We start from the raw sequence: 21,241 nt of genomic DNA, 5'->3' as shown, positions 1-21,241 counted from the left end.
GCAAAACTCTCGAGAGCCCCGGACAAAATGTGGGGAGTTAGTGCTTCTCCTCCTACCCTCCCCTCCCACCTCCAGCGGTGTCCCCCGGCCCCGCTGCGGCAGCCTCCCGGGGGGACCCCGCTCCGCTCCTCGCCCAGGGGAATTCCCCCGCCAGGACGCTTCCTCCTCCTGAGGGCCACCCAGGCAGCGGCAGGAAGACAATCAGCAGATCTGCCCTGGTGCCGGGTGGCAATACTGTATATTTGAGAACTTCTAATTGACTGAAGGGAGAATATATCTTAGGGATGAGGTCAAGGCTGAAGGAGTCCTGGAATGCGGAGCAGCTGAAACGGGTGATGTTAAGAAAAGTAAGCTCAGATTCCAGATTTTATATTTGAAAACCCTGAACTGCCATTTCAATTAGGAACATAATCTTGGTTTTGTTTAGTACTTGTCTGCCCCTTGGATCCCTACTTTGTAAATACACTCGTGCGATTGTGAGGCAATCAGAGACCCCCGCGGTAATTCCACAGCATTTAACCTTCATCATACAGGTGACTACACAAAATAGTTACGAGTTGTAAAGAAGTTCCAGATGTGTTTAAATCAGGTTGGTTACTGAGAGAAACCACTTAAAAAGCCAACCTTCTAGGATATATTTACACTAGTAATAAAGCCTGTGTGTAAAAGGCAGGGTAGGGTTTCAGCAGCCGTGGGGAATCTTTTGGCACTGCTATCTATTCTTACAGCTTCTCAGCAGGCCCAGAGGAAAGGAAAAGGCTGATCAATACAGATGTGATACTAAGTAAAGGCAACCCCTCTGTTTATTACGTTTATACACCATTTGTATCTCTCTTCCCACTCTCTCATTTCCTTCTTAATCACAGTGTTCTTCACTGCTACTGAAAGAAAAGATCGTACCAAGCTGCACGCACTGTCTTTAGCGCGCTCTGCATCGCTCTCACAAAGCAAGCAACTTAATAGGTGGTAGCTGGTGTTTGAAAAAATGTGCTGAAATCAGTAGGTTCTCCAGAAAACGTTATCTTCTGATTGTTATTTGAGTTACTTTTTGCTCGGGTTCCGTAGCCAGAAAGCTGAAGTTAATCTTGTCTCCCCTCCTGTTACAGCCAGCCCTATGCACAGCCCTTTGACGGCAGCGCAAAGAATCCCATTTTTAGTGGCCTTTGAACCAGATGTAGCAAAAGGGCAACTGAGCATTTTGTAGGGCTCGCAGTTGGGCAACTTGCTTAAAGGAGGAGAGTTCTGTTACCCATTTCTGTTCTCCCATTCTTTTTATTATTTTTCATATTTATACACCATTAAAAATAATGTAGATTCTTGGCAAACAGTGAAGAGGACAAACAACTCTGCTCTGATCATATTACGATTTATTTAGATAAAAGCAAAGTAAAGAAGGAACCGTATTGCTGTTTTTCAACCTTCATAGCAGCAGAGCAATAACACACAAATTTAATGATTCCTGCTTGTTTCAGCTATTGTGAAATTTAGGAAGGAGTTTGCATAAGATAACATATCCTGCTGTTGTAATATACTGGAGACAGGGCTCAGATCTCTGGATAAGGAATGCTGCAAAAATCCGAAGTGTTATTATCGCTCCCCACCACTCTCCCCAGGATCTGAACCTGACCTCACTTCCTGCACCCAAACAATCTCCGTCTTTGTCAAAATAACAGGATTTTACAGGAAGAGAATTTTCTATAATTATTATGTGAAACAGTTCTTTTCCTCGAGATGTATTCAGGTTTGGGCACGTTACCGAACAAAGCGAATTCCGTATCAAAATATGATCAATCTGAACACTTCTTGTGTTTGTAAAGAATGGATGGGAGGTGCCAGCAAACAAGAGCTAGAGGTGGGAACCGAGGTGGCTCTTCTGCCCGAAGAACTTGGCACGTTTGGGACGGCGTGAGGCAGAGACAGGCCCCGCGGGAGGGACAGCGGGGTGCTGGGGGTGCGCGGCCAGGGGGAGACAACAGGAGCCCCAGAGCACCTCAGTTTGGGCAGGAGCTGGTCTGGAGGGTGATGAGAAGAGCGGGGAGTGGGGTGCAGGGATCGGGATTGGGGTTCTGGCCTGGGTTTCCTTCCTCAGCGGCCTGGTAGGGAACTTGTGGTCAGTTGTTTGTAGCGAGTGACTGCGGAAGTCTGTGGTGGTGGGAGGAAAGGGAGGTGTAAAGGTAAGGAGGAAGGTGGCTAGAAACCAGGTATGTCCTGACGACTCTGGCAGGCCCTCAGGCTATTCTACAAAAAGTGATATTCATGTGTTTCTCTGACAGCACCTCCCTGAGAGCTCCCCTTCTTGGAGCGCGCTGAGCTGCAGCCTGCCTGCGTGCCTTTGAAGAGGGCATTTTTTGCATTTGTTGGAAAGCCAAAGGACCAGAAACCCTGGAGCGACTGTCCTGTCTGGAGCAGGATCCGCAGGGAGGGATGCGCTGGGCGGCTGGAGAGGTGAGTGTCTGCCATTGCCATCGCTGTGCGCCTGGGCGCTGCGTGGCCGTCACCAGGATGCTGGGGCACCGCAGCCACGCTGCTTTCCACGGCTCCCTTTGTCCAGAGATGCAGCAGCTTGGGTGGAATAAAAGCCTGAAGCTTGTGTTGCAAGCCCTTGTGTTCGTAGCCCTTCTGGCTGTGAAGGCTTTACAACATCTGCTGGATTTCATTTGAGAACGTGGATTTTGTGGAAATGGTTGGCCTCTTTGAGTAGTGACAATTCCTCTTTGCCTGGTTAAGCAGTAGGGGCCTTTTCGCAGTGTGGCTTAGTGATGGGACATGCAGGTGACTGCAGGAGCTTAAAAACCCCTATGTTGGACCACTGATACACAGGAACATCTTTTTACAAATCCGTAGATGAGATGGGTGTCTTCTAACAGCCAATATTGTTACCTAATAAGGGCAGTCTGGAACAAAGCTTAATAAAATGCACAGTAGCAAAATATGTGCGCATCACTAAAAAAAACTCTTATGTGATATGCGCAGGTGGACAAGACTGTTAACATACATGCAGCAGTCAGTATACTGTGAGAAAATAATTTATTCGCCTATATGAAGACCAAACAGGCTGGGCGTAACTACCTTTATTCTGTGGCAATTCTCCTCTTCACATCTGTAGTTAACAACATTGGTAAGAGATTAACGTTTCTGGTGCTGCCTTGTAGGGTAGTGTCAATAAAAGTTCTGCTGCAGTTACCGGCTAATAACGAAGTTAGTGTCTCCCTATTGCAGCTTCTTGGTAAATCCAATTTTACGTACAAGTACAGGTCTGACCGTTTCTTTTTGTGGAGGATCCACAGCTGAGACTCATCAGTCTAGCAACAACCTTGACACCGTGTTTGAATATATAACCTCTCCGCTCCCCAAGTAACTTATCTCTCACTAAGAAAAGTCTTTCAGAGAGAAATAAACAAGTGTCTGCCTGTATGAACTAGTAAAGGGAAAACAGAATGAAAAATGAACCTGTATTATTTAAACAGTGTGACATGACAAACTGCAAGTGCTGCTCACACCTAGCCCTCTGAGGGCCCGGGCTTTGTTGATAAGCTTTGACTGAACCCGAACCTTTAGTTGCTGAACCTGGCTTTGTGAACACGGTACATTTTGCAATGGCACAATATTGTAATCCTCCAGATTTTCTTCAGACCATTTGTTGGGATGAAGTCACACAAATGTCTGAACAGAAAGGCATCAGTGTCGTGAGTGACCTGACTCTCAGTCCCCCGGGAGCGTTGAGGCTGGGTGCACAGCCTGCGGGGGTTAAATCCTTCTAGTACCTGGGCAGCCTGTGTGCGGGGACCAGGGGCTGCGCGTGAGCCCTGGGGTAGACTGGGGGCCATCTGCGCTGGCTGCGTGGCCTGGGGCTGCTGCAGACTTAACTAACGGGGCTAAGGAAGCTCCTGTGTTGCCAAAGCCTATGAGCTATGCTCTGGCCCTTTCTGCAGGGCACGGAGGGTGCACAGCTATTTTTGTGCATTCTAAAAATCCATTTAGGTGTGCATTACGGGCCTAGCACATCTTACGGCAAAGAGATCATTACCATCCAGGTCCAGATTACCAGCTCGTTTTCAGCTTGGGTTGCTGTTGGTAAATAACAGATGGCACAGGCATCCAAGGGAGTCGTAGGAAATTTGTGTCTGTGGCTATGTTGTGTTGAGTCGGATTTGCTGGAAGAACAAGAGTTGGCAGCATCCTTCTTGATGGTTCAAAAGGAACAGTGCTCTCCAGAAGAGGCAGAAACCTGCAGAGCGTAGAGAGCTACAGGATGAACATAAGCCTGATGTAACATGGGAATTCTTAATCTGTTTGGCTGTTCTCATGGCCATGGTCGTACTTATTCTGGAGGGTCTCAACCTCACATCCAGTTTAATAACGTAAGCCTGGGAATGACAGCAGCGCAGTACTTTAGACGTGGCAGGAGTTTTGTACATTTAAGTACATGCGTTATCTTCTCTGTGGTTGAGACATCAGGACAGGAAGAGAGGTGGAGAGTAAGCGCGCCGTACAACCTGCGTGCCCGGTTTGAATGCAGCTGCTGCAGCTTCTCCCTTTCTCACGTTTTCTACAACTGCCAGGGCTGGCAAAGCAAGTGCTCGTACATCTGATTATAGGAAAAGAGCGGGTGCCAGAAGAACGTTCTCCCCTAGCTGCTGGGGAAGAATTACTGGGGCATTAACCAAAAGAGACTGGGGAAGTTAGCAGTCTTTGTTGGAAAATAGGAAAGATAACAGGGGAAAAAGAATAGCCAAAGGAAGGGGAAAGGAGAAGGTCAATTCACTCGCTTTTCACAGAAGTATCTTTTCTATATAAAGACAACAAAAGGAAAAAGGATGAGCAACAACCAAAAAATAAAAAACACAATGGGAAATTTAATGGGGGAAGTAGAGAAAAGGAATACAGAAACAGGCTAGAGGAAGAAAATGCGATGCTAATCTCTTCCCAAGGGTCAAGTATACCCCTCTAACAGTAAGCATGGCTAGGATTTTGCTTCTGCTTCTTGCCCCCGAGTGCTGCTTTAAAGCAAATAGCCAGGCACTAGGCTGTTTAGATTAGTTGGCTGTCATTTGAGCTTCCTAGGTACTATGCTATTTCCCTGCCAAAAATTCTTCAGCTGCAAATGCTTTCAGGCCATGGTTGTGTTGTTAAGGGCATGGAGAAAGAGACAATCTGAGGTAATTTCTTAGTAAGCGTTACTTTTCGTACATTTTAGAAGATAGATTGTGGTAAACATTGAAAATAATATTGAGGTAAACTAGAACAAAAGGCAAGTTCAAAAAGCTATTTTATTGATTGAAGGACTTGATGAGGGAGGGAATGAAGAAGGACTGGAATCTGTACAACTCTGTTAACAGTCTGGCTGCATTCCTTTCTCAGTATTTTTAGACTTTCACTTCCAAAGAAACAATGATGCTCCAAGCTGTTCTCTGAAGTCTGGGTACACCTCGCTGGCCTAACGAGACAATGCATCACAGCTGCCGGCAAGGGCCGCGTGTGCGGACACATGTTTGTACTAGAAGAACAAAAGAGTCGTGATCATACTTTTCTCGTGCTGAAGTGCAATTGTTTGCATACCTTTTGAGTTTTGAAAAACAGCGCTTCACATGTTAGAAGCCCCATAATGAAATGTATTATCCCTGGCTCTGAAATAGTTTATCCTTTTTTTTGACACTTTTTTACTGTTTTGTGTTTTCTCAGACTAGGAATAGAGAACTAGGAGTCAGACTTTCCACTTTTTGTATTTGCAATTTTGCAAGCAAAGATCGACCTAATGTCTATACCAGTTAAAGTTAGACCGGTAGTGACTATTGGTTGTAATGATATAGAGCTGAAGAGGACACAGGACTCGTATTCATTTTGTGATGAATCAGAATCCAGGGGCAAGGATTTTGTATGTCCGTCATTGTCATAATCGTGATGGGCAGAAATTCACTGCCTTACTATAAGGTAGCTGCAAAAAGGATGATGATTATTACAGGTTCCAGTTAAATAGCATATCATATGAATTGGGTAGTGACTGTCAGTTTTTCACGGAATAGTTTTTCACTGAATCTAATAGGTGTCTGATCAGCCAGAGATCCATTCAGATAGCTTGATTTGCCTTTAGTTACTTAGTGAAAAGATGCACGAGTTATTGGTAATTGTAACTAACCATTGCTTTAATGTGTCTGCTTCAGATAGTTTATATTTGGGATTCTGAAAATGCACTGGGACCTTAACATTTGCAGAACATAATAAAAATGCTAAAAAGGGTTGGCATCGAGAATAAGGAGATGTGAGGAAGGAAAGATAGTTACACTGCTGGAAACTGGCCACCCAAGAAGATCTGGCAGAGAAAGTAAAATATTAATAGCATTATTAATCTTCTGAGTTTTACTGCCAGTAAAATAAGTAGAGAAAGCCAGATGAGGGAGGAGAAGTTATGGAGCAGCAACACAAATCATGATTTACAGTTGTCAGAGGTTCCTGTTATCAAACTGGGAGCGCAGGCAGGGACAGCCGCTGTGCCCGATGGCCAGACATTGCAGTTCGCAGGGGATGAAGGGCTGACACTGTTTAAACTCCATATACGTCTGCTACGCAGAAAATCCCCACGATTGTTTATTGAAACAATCAGAAGCCGGTTTTGCATGGGTTTGGGGGGGAGGCATTTGAATTCTGAGTCAGTTGGATGCGTTTCTTCTACTGGTGCTCTGCAGAGTTCCGGTACCGTGGCACGGCGCCATTGCTGCTTCTCCTGGGCTTTTTCCAAAAATCAAAAGTTGTTTTCCTGATAATCTGGATAGATTTTTTTACAGTTCCTGTAATTTCAGAATGCCTCAACCCATTGAGACTGTCATTCATGAAAAGTTTGTGTCACAGTTCAAATTGATTCTAAAAAAACGCTTCTTTCCAACACAGCACCACTCGAGGCAATGCCACATCAGGCACTGGAAATCTCCACTGTACTTTCTGCGTCTGTTCACATCAATGCTTGGCAGAAACATGTTAAGCTTTAATTAAAGGGTAAATTTTATTTCTTATGCATAAAGAAAATTCTGCTCTAAGTCGGTGGTTTTCTATTAAGGTTCAGGTTTAGTTGCCAGTTTTCAGTGAACGCTTCTCTTTTATTCACTATTTTATTTTGTTTCTCTTGCCATCCTAACACTCAGCATGACTTCACAGCTAAATAACGATCAGTAGAAATTTTTCAGTATATGCTTTCCAGAGTGAAAGAACAGACTGTGTGAGCATTAGGCTACACAGGCCTCCCTGAAAATGACATGGAGCGATTTTATTTTTTATTTTTAATGTTTGGTTTGTAGCATCAACTTAAAGGGCCAAAACAGAGGAAGGATGTGATTGCTAGATACACCACACCTGCATAAGGAGCAGTTCCTGCCTCCTCCATTCTCATCGTTCCTGGTGAAGACAGTAGGTTTGCACAGCTGGAAAACCGAAGGCAGTGATAGGTTAGATGATTTAGAAAAGATCGATTTCAAAAAGGAAAATACTGTGAAACACCTTTGCCTGACATCAGATAGAATAAATAACTGACAGTAATGTTTTTTATGCAGAACAAGTTCAATATGAGCAGTCTCTAGCAGTCCCTCTTTATTACACAAAGCATTATGAAGCCAAGTGCAATTAAATCCAGGAACTGATCTGGCCACTAGAAAATACAGTCATTCCAGGATATGGCCCAGGCTATTCCACATTGTGTAGTCCAGGAGAGGAGGGAGAAAGAGCCTAACACATCGGTGACTTGAGATCCTTCTACAGATGCATTAGGGCTCCTATAGCGAAATAAATGGGTTAAGAACGGATGCAGATTCCAGGCAAAAGGCCCAAGCAAATACAATATCTGGGACAATAACTTCAACACAGAAGACTGTAATAAAAAATCATATCCGTGGGGAAGAAAAAAACATATATTTTTAAATAAACAGATGAGACCTGTCAACAAAGTCACGTGTAGCTAGAATTTCCTATAAATATGAAAAGCAGACCAGGAAAAATTTGTTTGGAAAAGGAGAATAAAAACAGATCAGCAGGAAAATTGAAACTTATTACATTAGCTGTCAGAGACCCATCATTCACTTTTTGATTCCTCAGAAGCAGAGGAGGACAGACACACTGCTCTCCTCTGTTGCTTCAACTTCTTTCCTCTCAGTAAAAATCTGTCGTTTAGTTTGAAAATTCACATCTGTTTTATACAAACTGCATGAGTATTTTAAACTTCAGCTATAAATGCTGTTAAGACATCATTTGCTGCTCCCTGTATGGTTTATAATTGGGATCACGTACTCCCTTCTTGAATCGGGAACTGAAGCCAGGATTCCCTGCCTCGATAATCATCTCAGAAGCCAGTGACACACTGCGGCCCGTCGCCGGGGAGCTGGGCTCTGCCAGGGCTGAGGCTGCCTCGGCCCGGCAGGAGGAGGAGGAGGGTGCTGGGAGCCCAAAGGTACCAGCCTCCAGAGACAGGGGGCTCTGGCACGACAGATTCTCTTTTTTAACTTGTTTGTTTGTAAGTAATTTGTTTGTTTTCAAAAATCTTCCTTACTTCCCTTTCCCCAAACTAAGTTAAACCCAAGCAAGCATCCTGTTTAAAAGTAAATAAATAAACAAAAAATCTAGCTATGTAATCAAACCTCAAGCATGTTGCTTATGCAAGTGATCCGAACTCAGTCAGCATGAAAAATCCAGAGTTCTGGTATTTTATCCCCTTAAAATATAAGTTTGGGGTTTAAAAAGATTTTTTTTTAATTTGTTTTAGATACCTCTGAAAAGCAGTTGCTTTACAGAAATAGAGCCTTTCTTCCTCCAGTGCTGCAGCCTCCTCTCTTTGGGCTGTCTCTCTAGCCGTTTGCTTTTTTCTCTCCTTCTTTCTGCTTCTCAGCATTACCCACAGTCTCTCGGGTCTCTGAAGCACGTCCAGATTGCTTTACCGTTCGGAAACTGAAGATACAGCAATATAGGAGGCTGAAACAAACCTTTTAGGGTTAATTCCGATAGAAATTTTCATTATGATTTAGGAAGTCACCATCTCTTTCTGGTAGCATGTTACAAACGGGGCAGGGGTGTTCCTCAGGCCCGGCTCTTTAGGTTATAAGTGTTTGAGGCAAATTCTCCACGTCTTTTGTGTGAAATCTGCCTCAGTATTTGCATTTTGACTCTAACTACAACTGAAATACAAAATATCTAATGGTAAGTCCCTCTAGTGACTCCAGCTTTGATTCGTGAGTACCACTGAAGAGAGGCTGGCTATTCCCTGTCTTAAAGAACCGGATCTTAAGGAAGCCAAAGACTTGGAAAAAGCTGCATCTTGCATAAGCTTTAGTCTTCTGTTTCAGTGATATTTTGAAAGCTGGATGTCTTGTTTGAGATGGATGTTTGGAGTTAAAATTCAGTGGTCTTACAGAATGAAGGCTCTGTATTTGGGGCATTTGAAATGTGTGGTTGATCTTATTTTCGTCTTAATTTTTGTATGTTGGCTGTATATACATTTTATGCCCAGATGGTTTTCTTTAATGTCTTAGTATAACTTACATGTAACATCTTGCACCAACATTGTTTTCTTGATTTATGCCTCTGCATTTGAACAGTTTGAAAACTTTGTGAGGGCACCTAATGGGGAAACTGCTTTTTTAACACTGAGGATGGCTGTTCTCTGTCAGCAGAAAGCTGGAAACTTGTGTTTTGTGTGTGAATTGTTGGACAGTGTTATAGTCATGGCAGGCTGCTTGTTTTCTTTTATCATTTAAAGAAGCTTAAAACCTTTAGCCCCAGTTGAAAGAGTATTCTTTCTTAGCACACTAATAGCTCTGGAATTAAGTATTGAGTAATTAATTTCTATTTTTCATAAGGGATCATATTCTTCCCATGTAATAAAATGCTGTAGAAGACGCTAAGGCCTGTGTGACTGGCATAAAGATGGAACTTCCGAGCTGATACGTGTGACGTGAACTATTCATGGAAGGAAAATCCAAGGTTAGGTAGAACTAGAAGTGCTCATTGAGTAGATAAAAACCCCGCAAACACTACTAGCTATAGCCGTTCTCTACACCGCATTATCTGAAAGAAAAGGTTGTACAGTAAAGAAATACTTACAGAAAATTTTAAAATTACTCTGCAACCTGATGTCCGAGTCAGATGTCCTGCATTGTAGCAGATAATTTTGTTCTATGAGTAAAAGTACCTGCTTTGCAATGGCAGCCTGTAAAAATAGGATGTACAGAAATCCATAAGGTGTTAAATTGAACTAGCAATTGAGGGTATTTGCAAAACAAAATAGCACAGGCTTCCTTCTTTCTGCATCTGGGGAGGGCCTGAGGGCTTTTGAGATTGCTTAAAAGATTAAGTATAATTGTGAATGAAATTACGCAGCTGGCACAAGGAATTGATTTCTTGTTGGTTTTAACTAGGCCAGTTATAATGCTGTTTAGCTGCAACAACTAACAAATATTTCTGTTCCACTGGTGAACAAAACGGGCTAGTAATATTTGAAACAATGGCGTCCATATTTTTCTCTTGAAATGTCTTGTTGCCAGAGTTCCATTTCATGCCCATTTAGGGGAAAGAAGAGTAGAAGAGCGTCTCAGTTTTGTACAATGTGAATGTAACAGAAATTGGGCAGAGTACAGCAAGTTGTTTACTGTAAGCCTGCCACTAAGCTGGTGAAGCCAAAGCGACATTGGTAAAGTGAAGACATTAGCTAGTTGCGCCTTGCCAACAGATTGAGATCTTTTCAGGGAGGCAGGACTTCTGCGCAGCCTCAAAGAGATGAGATCCATTAAAGTAATTATTGGTTGCACAGGTACGTACCTACTTCCTCTCTGAAAGTCTTTCCATGGAAGTTTGTTTGCATCAGACAGTGCATAGAGGAAAATATCATGCTAAATTCCCTATGTTGACAAAATGAAAATGGGAAACTTGAAAGCAGGAGTTTCCACTAAATCATTATTTGCAAGTAATATTCAATTTTGTAACCTGCGCTCTGTGTTCGGACTCACTTTCATCTAAACATAGCAGAACATAGCGACTCTACAAACAACTTGAAGCAGGATCAGATCCGTAGCCTTGAGTGGAAGAACAAGTCTTATTTTCATTGACTACAGCATTTATGTTTGTTAGGGTCGTACAGTCCTGCAGAGCATCATTGGTAAAGTATAATTTCTTCTGAATAAATCCTATGACTTGATTGAGTGAGTGAAAGAATTTAAATCCTTTAGTCTGATAAGGGACTATTAGTATTTCATTTCATTTAAAAAAAAAAAGACTTGCAGGCTTAGAAACCCTTGGAGCAATTTACTGCTTTCTGTATTTCTGTCTGGAGTTGAGTGCGTTTAATGCAGGCTTGTGGTCTGTTTTAAGTTGTGCTGTTCTGTGAAGCCTTTGTCTCCCAAATGATGTTAATTCTCCCTCCATTGCATAATTTTGATTTCTCACTTGGTGGAGGAGAGGAAAGTACCTGTGAATACATTTCAGTTCTGTAAGACTCCTCTTGGGTGCTGCAGGCCAATGGCTACTAACATTCGTCAGGCAGTTCTCTGGGAGGGAGAGGAAGGTCATCCCTCGTTGGTCTGATATCGCTGCGGTGCTGAGTCTCCTTCTGGCACTGCTGGTACAGCACTGAGAGAGAGAATTCACAAACCTACGCTTTCCCACGTGTTTGGGCAAGGTTCTTCCTAATTCATGTTCACGGGTTTCCTTTATTTGCTGCTGATCTCGCTCCCATGCCCATTTTTCAGGCTGTTATCTCTGTTGGTTTCAGCACCCGCTCATCAGCTAATCCCCAGAGCCTCTGCCATGGTTCCTGGCGGGGGAAGGCACCAGAGGTCTCTTTGTTGCTCTCTGCCCTGAAAATGCAGCTCTTCAGCATTAACTCCCTAAACAATATCCATGGCTGAATAAGAAGTTTTTCTGTCTGAGCTTTGCTCTGCAGCTACGTCGTCTCCCTGCAGCACCCCGTTGCTGTTACAGTCCTGTGCTTCATTCCCTGTCCTGAATTCCTCTACTGCAGAACGACATCTCCTCTCTTTGGTTGCTTGAATAATAGAGTTGTCTTCTGGCAGATACCTATCGCTATCCTTCCGCTAGTATTTTTTCCACAACGACCCGCAGCCTAGCCCTTTCCCTCCTCACCCATTGGAATTTGGAAATAAAGAACAAACATGAATTAAAACTCTACCTGACTGGATCCCCTTGCCGCTTTTCCTTCAGTTCTCTCAAGTGCGTTAACTTGGCAAGTGAAGATGGACTTGGTGAATGAGAGAGATTCTGAGTAGACTGGAAACACACTCCAGCCTGAAAAGTTGCATTGAAACCAGTCCTCAAGGGTATGTTGGAAGTAGTCTGATGACACAGCTATTCATTAAATGCTTTGAAATTCCATTTTTTATCACTTGTAGAAGTTCCAAGGCTTCTCAACAGGGCTTGTTGGCTTAGGTGCAGCTCCCCATAAGCATAACTAGACTCTGAATCAGTTTAATTCAAGCCGGCTTGATATGTCTGTTCTGATCTTCCATGTTTCCAGTACTAACCCGAGTTAAGAGAGTTTGGACAGAGCCAGCTTAGTTCTTCCTGAACCCAAAAGCACGTAGGAATGTCCACGCAGCATGTAAATGGAGGAAACCAGCGTGTAAATGGAGCCAAGGGAAGCGAGAGCAATGGAATGAAGTGGAAAAACAGGTGGTGGTGAAAAATCAACATGTTCCTGAAAAGCTCTCCCAGAGATGCAGTACTTCCTACGAACAGACTAGTTAAGAAAAACTTGCTAAGTTTTAGGTTTGTTTTTAGTAATAAATGTTTTGGCTGTCTCCAATGGAATTACTTTATTAAAATATCGAATTGCAGATTTTAGAGTAATAGAATGCATCTAGTGAGACAAAAGAAGAGCAAGCTATAAATTTGGTCTGCCACTGGTGTACATATATTAAAAAGACTATCGCTTTTAAGCAAAAGTCAGGCACTAGTTAAATAACTATTGCACGTAACTGCCTTTTTTGGCTTTCTTTTCAAAAGATGTTTGAAACAAGGCATGTAGCTTGCTACTGTGTTAGCATTTATGTAGATTATGGGAAACAACAGAAAGATCCATTCATGGGTAATTTAAACATATTCTTTTTTTCAACAAAATTATCTGACACACTTCAACAGAGGGAATTCAACATCCAAGTTAACTGCCTGTTGGAACGCTAGCCCTGAGTCTTCCCAGAAGAATGTAGAATGAATTTAACTTTTCGGGGGCAAAGATATTTAAAGCAATACAAGCTATGTAAAGAGCTGAGGGATAGTCAACTGAATAGTCTTCTGTTGACTCAAGCTCTCTTTTTCTTATTGTCACGCAGCATGGGATCAAGGGTGGTAGAAATATGCATGTGACGAAGGGTGAAAAAATGGTGCTCTCGCTTTGTATATCTTAGTGGCTTTTTTAGACTTGGCCTTACTGCAACATAGTTACTGTTGCTACAGTCCAATCTGGAATCTTTCCATCAGAAACGCTATTTTGAGTACCGACTTCTAAATGTTTCATATCTCATTGTTCTGAAATTTGTCACAGCTAGAGCTTGAGAGACAAATTAAATCCTATTTAATTTTAGATGGATTCTTTGCTATGCTGAAGATTTTGTATTGTTATTTTTGGGGCTTAAGATTTCCACTGATTTCTGAAGCCAGAAACATTATAGAATTGCAGAGGTGGATAGCAGAGTCATCAGAATGGCTCAAGTAACTTGGCATGGGACATGTGCTTTGTGTGTAGACTAAGACATGTATTTTTTAGAATGTTTGGTGTTAGTCTAACTTTGTTTCAGCTTAGTTGAATTGAAAGTACAAAGAACACAGTGTTTCTGGAATTCCTGTTCATGCAATACGGATACTCATAGATAGCATCAAGTTAACGTGTTACCCGTTTTCTTTGTTCCACTTAAACACTAGTAGTTCTACATCATTCAGGTTTGGTTTTGTAAGATGAGTAAAGCATGTCTCTTGCCCGGCATGTGAACCTCAGCCATATCCTGAAGGAATTTCTGGACAGAAGAAGAGGGTCACGATTGGGATTAGTCAGCATGGATTCATTGCCTTCTCTGATGAAATGACTACATCAGTGGATGAGGGGATTGCAGTGGCTATTGTGTGCCTCAACTGTAGCGAGACTTTTGACATAGTCTCCCATGGCATCCTTGGGTCCGACTTGGGATGTTAGTGTAGCCAGGTGGAATACTAGGTGGATGCAAAAAATGGCTGGACTAGTGCCCTCAGAGGGTACCATTTAATAGTTGATTCTGTGCCTGGAGTCCAGTTACCCACAGAGCTCCTGAGAGTCTGTTCTTGGACCTATCTGTGTAATATCCTATTGAATATCTTTATTGATGACCTGGAGAAGGAAATGGAATGCAGCTTGATTAAATTTGCTTGACACCAAATTGGAGGGAGCAGTCAATACACACAAAGGTAGCGTGACTGTTTAGAATGACCCGGATAGCCTGGAGGAACGGACCAACCACAACCTCATGAAATTCAGCAAGGATAAATGCAAAGTCCCACGTCTGGGATGGACCGACCTCATTCAATGGATGACTGGCTGCGTGGCAGCTCTTCTGAGCAGGATCAGGAGTTCTGGTGGGCTAACCACGCACCAGCACTATCCTGGGCTGTATCAACACGAACATAATCAGTAGGTTGAAGGAAGTGATTATCCCCCTTACTCAGCACTCATTAGAGCCCATCCTGATTGCCATGTCCAGTTTTAGGCTCCCTGGTACCACAGAGATGGTAAATATGAGCAAGTTTAGTGCAGGGCCACCAATACGATCCGGAGGCTGGAGCCTGTGGTCAGCGAGGCAAGTCTGAGACAATGTTCACCCTGGAAAAGAGAAGATGTCTTTGGGTTTGAGTACCAGCATGCCAATAATTCTGAGGCAGTTACCAACTAGATGGAACTGGAGTCTTTACTGAGCTGCCTGTTGGGACAATGACACACAATAATCAGAAGTTGAAACAGGAGATTCCAGCGGCATATAAAAGGTGGGGAAAAACTATTCTGAGGATAATTATGCATTGGAACAAGTTTCTCAGAATGATTCTTGAATCTCCATTCAATAGAGGTTTTCAAAATCTGACTGGAGAAACCCCTTGGGTGCCTTCCAACCTGAATGATTCTATGAAATAAATAACATCTAAGCAAATAAAAGAAATCCGGTCCACTCGTCTCTTCATGGAGGGTTTTATGCTGCCTACGGAAACTACCACCAGGATGTGGACCTTGAATGTTCGTCTACTCAGAAATACAGTGAGACAATTCCATTTGGTTTATGAGTTTCATCGCACTGGTGTAGATTTGACTTAGTCACTCTGTCTAAAAGCTCTACACAGAGATTTTAGTTGTAAGACTGGAGGAAGGAATCTTAAGGGCAAGATCTGGAAGTTGGAAGAGGAAGAATACAGTCGAGAATGTAGTCGCACATCTGAACTGTGAGTGACCGATTTCAGAGATTTGGCAGATACTTTTAATGATGAACAATAGGTTTAAGTGCTTGCTGCTAGGGTACTTCTAACAATGAGCCTAAATTTCCAATTGTTAACCCTGAACATGATAGTGATATGAATGTTTGCAAACATTTTTCTGCCTTCTTTATTTCTATCTGGATTCCCACTTGCAGAATTTTGATGCGTTTTGGGCTTAAGTGCACATGCTCTGAATCTCTTTGCCTAGTGCTTCATAAATTAAAATACTGGCAAGCATTGTTGTTGCTTCCAAAAGCAAAATACCAGCATATATGTGTATTTCCAGATCTACTGTAGAAACTGTCATTTGATCATATTATCGAGGAGGCAAGGATAAGTGATAAGATTGATCTCCTTCTGGCCCTGTCTTTTTTTTTTTTTTGCGGTGTCATTGTAATTAAATCAAGAATGGTGTGGGGTTTTAATTTTTTTTTTTTTTGAGGAGCTCTTCTTACACAGTGTGTTCTTGATGAATACAAAATGGAACATCTGGTAGGTTTAGCACATAAAGGCAATGCAATTACCTTTTCGTAACCGATCCAGCTTGGATACGTTCTCGTACTGCATTAGTCGCTACTATGTGAATTAAGGTGGAGAGAAATAAGGGGTGTAGGCATAGAAACAGTGAACGTAGACGTTGTGTCTGATTCTGTGAATGACAGGGATATCTAAGAGAACCGCTTGATTGCATTCTCTGGCGACCTCCTGTGTATAATTATTTTGTCCAGTGAGTGGCTGTGTTCTAGCTTCACATTAAATATCCCAGAAGAGGTATGTAGTAGATGTAACTGCAGTGGAACATTCTGTGGCCATATTTTCCTTCTTTTCAGTTTAAACCTTATTACGGGACCTATAGTTTCCCTAAAATATTTTACCAATTCCTTTCCTTCCTAAAGAGAATTCTTTCTCTGAGCATTTCTAAGCAAATTGTTCCTATCATACGTTTCACTCAAGCTTCTCTCCTGGTTATATTGGTACCTTGTCAGTGAATTTAATTGGACCACATTGGTGTAAGTGAGAGCAGAAGACGGGTTTCTTTAATCTTTCTGCATAAGTAATCTATTTCCCCAATCAGTTTTTTCCCCTGCTTGGAATGTCTTCAAATTTGTCAACATCTTCAGGGTAAGGAGGTTCTCCCTGTTCCAATAGCACCTGAATTCTTTTTGAAGCACAGAACATGTTTCCGCAGGCATGTTATTAATTATGGATATTTCCCTAATTCCACTTCTCTGACTATTGTCCAACAGTTCGCATCTGCCTATCCACATCTGGTACAAATAAAAAAGTTCTTGGGTTTTTCATATTAAACATGTCATAATGACCATTTTGCTTTTGTTCTAATTTTTAAATCGAAGTTTGTAAATCCTTTTTATATAATCTCATAAGCTTTATAATATTGCACAGGATGAGGCAGCTTTTTTTCTGCTTTACTTAGCTCTATTTACTTTCTTGCTTCTGGACAACTAGTGATTTGAGGTCTGAGACCTTTGTATCATTTCCCTTTTGAATATTTGCTTCATTTGGAGCTAGCATAACCCGTAACTAGAATCAACAAAGTTATGCAAAACTTCTTCATAAAAGGAAGAGTTGGAATAAAAACCCCTCGTGGGCTGCAGCAGCTGCAGTGCTGTGTTTTATGCCTGTATTCCCTTCCATTTGAGGAGCTCAACGCAAATTATTCTCCGGAAGCAATGAGAACATTAAGAAGCCTTGTAGAGTTAACGGTCAAATTACTTTTTAAGAGGTGTCATTTTCCCTGTTCCTCCTTCCAGCCAACACACATAAACATGTATGTGCACATAGCTATCGGAATTGCTAGTTGTGCCGATCTTGTAATCGCGTTTGTACACACAGGGTTTGAGATGGGAGCTAGCTATTACAGCCCTGGACTCCCGGTGAAGTATTCCTCTCGCAGACTGTGGTTTCCTAACATAGGTAGGAACAACCCTGGCTCCCTTTCCCCTGTTTAGTCACTAACCTAGGTTGCTGCCAAAGCATGCTACAGGAATAAATTTTGTTCTTTTCTTTTCGCATTAACCATTTTGATGGAGCGGGGGGAAGTTTCTGTAACGGGTCCTTTTTACAGAGGAGAGGGGACAACAGCAGCTCATCTGAATGACCCCGTCACATCACGCTTTCAGTGTGGAAAGAGTGGGGAGGGCTGTTGATGCGACCTTACTTTTGCCCCGCGAATGCCTCTGTAATGTGTCAGAGGCTTTGCTTTGCAGAGGTTAAGTGTAATTCAGAAAGACACACTGAAGCCCGACTCCGTAAGGGCTTGGCTGTCCACGTTGGTCTAGAAGGGCTGACCTCGGCAGCAGTACTGCTGAACCTAAGTAGCATTCAGAGACATCTGGAAAACAAGCCCACAGTAGGTTATGAAACACAGCTCCCACGGCTTCCGTCCAAGTGCTCGTTTTGTTAATGGCATAAGAATCTTTGATAAGAATCAGCCTAATATATCTCAACTAGCTCACTTTGAAATACTTCCAATCATTGCTGGATCAAGTACATACTCCTAATATTCTGTCCAATCGTGTACTTAGCGTTGCTTGTTTTGTGAATCAGTGAAACAAAAACATGCTACAAACGCATATACACAAAACTTGTGATGCTTAAAAAACTGGAGTGTGGATTAATTAATCGACTGTGTTAGAATCACCTTGTTTTGTTTTTTTAAACCCTAACAATCATTAGGGAGTGCTAATGAGACACTTCCAGTGGGTTTTTTAAAGCCAAAGTAGTCTATACACCCATGGCATAAGAATCCTTTCTGAGTACTTTGCAAAGCACCCACAGATTTGTTCAAGTGAGTTCATCCCTTGTCTGACTGGCTCTTGTAGTTCTTCTAAACTCAAGCATTACATAAAACCAGAACATATTTAGGCAGTCGTCGTGAGCACTCAATAGGTACATTGGCTTTGACTGTGAGAAAGAAAACCGCTTTTTTCTGTTTAAGTACTGCTGAAACTGAAGAGAATGGCTGGTAACCAAGCTGTGGTAACACTCCAGTTCCCTGGGAGACACAGCTTTTAAGTTATGCGCATCTACGTGACATTTATCGGGTTCCACCCGGACGCTTTAAATGTGCTGTTAAAATCTCACAGTATTTTAAAGTCTAGAAAAAAAAAAAACTATTGACCTTTTCATCCATGTGACTTTTGTGGAATGCTGATGGTAAATGAAAAATACAGGCCAGGAGTCTTAATCTGCAGCCATTAATTCCACGCAAATCCTTAAGGTAAAATTAATGGTTTTATAAAGCTACTTAACTACATGAAAATGATTATAATACAAACAGTCACGAATGGGAAGAAATTTGGTTGTGTAACTAGAACACAGGCAAGGTACAAAACCAGACGCAGAGTGCAAGTAATGCAACCCAAATGTGCTTCGGTACCGCCCCGTGTACCAGTAGTGGCACAGAGCACAGCCGCGGCAGTATGAAGTACTTTAGGCATTGTGTTTTGGGGAAGCTATTGACAAACAAGAATTTAGGAATGAAAAACAGGACTGGAAAGAAAGCCTGTTCCAGCCCTAAATAATATTATACCTATAATAAGAAATACTTGCCTTAACTGTTACTGAAGTTCCCAAGTGATGAGGAGTCTCTGATCTCCCTGAGTTACTTGTTACGTGCTTAGTTGCTCCTGCAGTGGGAAGCTTTTCTTGATATCTAGTTTATATGCTGCAAATTAAGCCCTTCGTTTCATATCCTCCCAGAATGGATGTGGAAGACAGAAGATTGTGAGTCTTCCCGCATTCTTCTACTGAACTTTTTTGTGCATATTGCCGTAATTTTCCCTTCTGATAGCTAGCCAGCTCTTGTTATCTTTTCTCATAAATTATGTATTCAGGGTGTATCTTTATATTTGTTGGCGATCTCTGGGCTTGCTCTGGTTGGTTCGCCCCCCTCTCGCCCACCCTTGTGTATGAGCTGGGGTTTGCCAGGCAGATCGGTGAAGTATCAATAGTTAGTGAGGTTTAATACAACAGTTTGAAACAAGAAGAAATAGTCTGTTCACGTGTAAAGAGGAAAAATCTGAAAAATCCTCTTATTTACCGTCTATTTGAGTAGATGTTGACTATAGATCTTATCAGTGATCAGCATTCCTTATTAATTTGCTTCCTCCAAGAGGAGGAGGAAAAAGTTGATGAGATGCATTCCTGTGCAAAGGAATTTCAGATTTGCTTATAGCGAAGCAATGATCCATCAGAACTGCTGCTGACTTTGAAGGATAAAGAAACACAGTTTTTTCTCTGTGCCTGGTGCCCTCATGTGGCTTTGACGTTCAGCTTCTTGCAGATTAATTAAATACATCGCTGCGTGGCTGACACTTCTGCGGTGTAAAAGGTAGAAAATAATTTGCCTGCAGAGCCTTGCATGTTCTTCTGTGAATCCAGACTCTTCCAGAAAGCCAAAATATGCTGTTGCCATATGTCCAGTTGGGTTTGGATTTGCAAACTCCTCCAGTTCCCGACCCTAAACCACGAACCTTTCTCCCAGCCGTCACACACGGATGTTCGTGGTTCAGACCGTTCTCCTCCCAGGGGGGTTATGGCTGAACAGATTTGTGCTACAGCTGCTACCTTCTTTAGCAATACTGTTAAAAATGCCACCCTAGATCTATTGGTGCTTTTAAAAGCTATGAATTTTTGGTTTTCAGCTCTAATGTTAGGGCAAATTTTTATAGCGTATACTGAGCTAAAATGTCCAGGATTACTTCTATCAGGAAACAGAGTTTAAAACATTCTTTCTCAGCTAATTTAAAATTGTTCCATTTTTCTTCCAGCTACAGCTGCGGTATGACAAAGAAATTTCTATATTTAACGCTGTAAAATATACACAGGATAAACGCTTCTTTGCGCAGCACTCCTGAGCCTGTCGTTAGAATATTTCTAAATTACTGATCTGGAAATTCCACTTTAAAACACATCATTTAGCCACAAACATTATGCAAAAAACTTATGTAGCATATTTATTACATGTCCATAAATTATAATAATAAAACTCTTGCACAAGCAAGAGGTGCCTATAGTTGCCGCGGAGGCTGCTGGTGTGGTTTGATGCCACGGCTTTGTCAAGGTGCTTGTCAAAGCTTTTCTTTACAGCTGCATCAGATAGGTTTAATAGGTATGGAAATCTTCCATTAGCTCTAAAAGAATATACATTTTTTGCAGAACTTTGAAGCATTTGAAATTTTACTTTGTCAAATTTTTGGATGGAGTGGCACAGAAGTGAAAATTCTGATTAAAATTTGAAAATATTTTTTTTTTTTTTGTCATCCGTAGTACTATTAACAAAGATGGATAGGGAGTTTGAAAATGAGGATGGAAAAAGATCTGAAGTTAAAGAGGCTTAAACCAGGCGCGTGCCTTTTGTTAGTCTGGCTGCCTAATGACCGTGTTCGTGCAGGTACCTGCGGGCCCGCAGTCGCGCAGCTTTGGCGGCGCGTGCCCAGCAGCGTTGTGGGAGCGCTGCCCTCTGTCTCTGGGAGCGTTGCGTTTCTTTTTCTCCAGCTGCTCCTGCAGATTCAGAATCCAGCTGTGACTTTGAGTGATTCCATCAGAAAACATTCCTGAACCTTGTGGCAATATTGATGTCCTCTCCTCCCTCTCCCTCTTCTTTTCCTCTTTTTCTCCCAAATTGCAGTTATATTAGTGTGTACTTCTTTGAACTCGCACTATTTACATTCTTTACACCCGGGATTCACCTAAAACCTCTCAGGTTTGTCTTGGAGCACAAATTCTGAACAGAGCAAGAAAG

General features: G+C 42.2%; 1 long non-coding RNA gene across 4 annotated transcripts in view; it reads left to right on the top strand.

Moving 5' to 3' along the window:
- LOC134522236 (uncharacterized) overlaps nucleotides 1-21,241 on the top strand; it is a 120,760-nt gene that overhangs the window by 62,060 nt on the left and 37,459 nt on the right. For all 4 annotated transcript variants that reach the window (XR_010072976.1, XR_010072977.1, XR_010072978.1 and 1 more), the window contains exon 4: nucleotides 2,274-2,445. This is a non-coding gene — a long non-coding RNA (uncharacterized LOC134522236). The remainder of the gene's footprint in view (nucleotides 1-2,273; nucleotides 2,446-21,241) is intronic.

This window comes from Chroicocephalus ridibundus, chromosome 12, assembly GCF_963924245.1.
Source record: "Chroicocephalus ridibundus chromosome 12, bChrRid1.1, whole genome shotgun sequence".
Lineage (NCBI taxonomy): Eukaryota > Metazoa > Chordata > Aves > Charadriiformes > Laridae > Chroicocephalus > Chroicocephalus ridibundus.
This window is presented reverse-complemented; position numbering and strand designations above follow the sequence as displayed.